Below are 2,124 nucleotides of genomic sequence, written 5' to 3'. Positions count from 1 at the left end.
GTCATGTTAGTGGCATAAATTGACAAGCAAATGTTGGTGTAATTCTCCTACTAATTACCTCACTAAGCTACCATAACTCTTGTAACCATATTCTCATGTTCTACCCAGTGGCGGATCCAGGATTTTCACTCAGGGTGTTCGGAAAAATAATTGAACCACTTGAACTAGCCTTTTGCATTTGTTCAGGGTGTTCAAAAGTTAATATATATACATGAACACAAAAGATTTACCCTAAATATATACTATAATTTTTTGCCTAGGGTGTTTGGGTGAACTCCCTGGGCAATGACTAGATCTGCCCCTGGTTCTACCTCACTTATTGTCCCACTATCTTGATATTTATTTATGGAAGAATTTTACACCTATAAATTAGTGGTGTTTCTTCCTTGTGTGGTGTATAGGAAAAGTGGATGACAAATTGTATTGTGTTTATAAGTTGAGGTTATGTAGTAAAAGAGAGAATTGAGAGAAAGAAAAATATTCTAAGTCTCCAACTTATTCTCTACAAAAGATAGTGTTTTTTATATTGAAGGAAGGTGTTCTTTTGGTGTAGCTTTGGACTCAATATCTTATCCGCAAGTTTGTTGAGTTGTACGATGTTGTCGGGCCGTTGTATCCTGGAGGGGACAAGTCAGAGTTACACTGTTGAACCGGTGAAGATTATACCACAGTGACTTGAATCTCTTAAAAGAGAGCGAGATATCATTGCCTCATCATAAAGAAAATTTATTTATATATTTATCGTTCATTTTATTTTTCAACTGTAATTTATCAGTATATTCACCAATACGTAATATCTATGTGGTACCACTTAAAACCATGAAATGTCGTGATGACATATACTATGTATTAAGCTGGGTTAGAAAATGAATTTTTCATCATTTAAGTGGTGATTTGAATATCATGTAAGGTCAATAGTTGACATTGTTACGCCCCGTTTGGACATGGTTTGAAACCTGGTTTCAAATCATGGTTTCAAATCATGTTTGGACATACGATTTGGATATTTTAAGTTGTATTTTCTCTTATAGACATAAAAACCCCACAAATTGTGAAAACTATCAAAACATTCTCAATTCTTATACAATCTTACCAAATGAGCAAATTATAGTTTATAACAAAATTAGTACACTACTACAAGGCTTTTCTAAAAAATGCAATATGAATTAATCAAACTTTACATCAATAAAATCGAAAATTTAACATGAATAATAATGTAACTACTATTTTAATATAATCTTCCCACATAAATTAAAGGTTGGTAGACATAAATAAAGGTTGGTGGAAGTTAATGAGATTGGTAAATGATTAATGGGGGTAATTATTAAAAATATTTGCCAACTTATAAGTTATGGGTTAAATTTTATGGGTTAAATTTTATATTAACTTATGGGTTAAATTTTCTACAAAATATTAACTTATGGGTTAAATTTTATATTTAAAAAAGTTGAAACCATGGTTTCAAACCCCAAATCATGTTTTTTTGGATTATTTAGGTTCAAACCATGGTTTCAAACCAGATTTCAAACCATGACTGAAAATTAATGACCAAACGCTGATTTGAAATCATGGTTTGAAAATTGATGGCCAAACGCCTACTTAAAGCTAGATGGCGATTTTGAAAAAAATGGCGCAATCTGCTTGTATTTTGCGGCCAGATTTAGCTTCTTTTTTTTTTTTTTTTTTTTTTGGGTACTTTCCTTTCTCTGTTATATATAAGCATGCTTGAATTATTGTTTCATTATAAAAATTAATTTATGACTTAATAAAATAAATTAAAAGTTGAATGATGATTCATAAAATTTAATCCCGTAAATTATCAAGTACTCCTTCCGTGTCAAAGTATCTGTCATTTTTTTGTTTTTACACGCCGTTAAGAAATATACTCCCTCCATTTCATAATAAGTGTTTTTTAGCTTATGCACACCCCTTAAGAAATTGCTCACTCTTAGAAAATTATGAGTGTTTTTACTAACTTACCCCTAATTAAATGCTTCGAAAAAGAAAAGCCACTTAATGATTCTTTCTACTTCTTCTTCTTCTTCTTCTTTTTTGTTTTTGTTTTTTGTGTATTACATGGGGGTAAGGGGAAGGGAATTATAACGTGGAATTCAAACCCTCACC

Source organism: Lycium ferocissimum, unplaced genomic scaffold (assembly GCF_029784015.1).
Source record: "Lycium ferocissimum isolate CSIRO_LF1 unplaced genomic scaffold, AGI_CSIRO_Lferr_CH_V1 ctg704, whole genome shotgun sequence".
Lineage (NCBI taxonomy): Eukaryota > Viridiplantae > Streptophyta > Magnoliopsida > Solanales > Solanaceae > Lycium > Lycium ferocissimum.
This window is presented reverse-complemented; position numbering follows the sequence as displayed.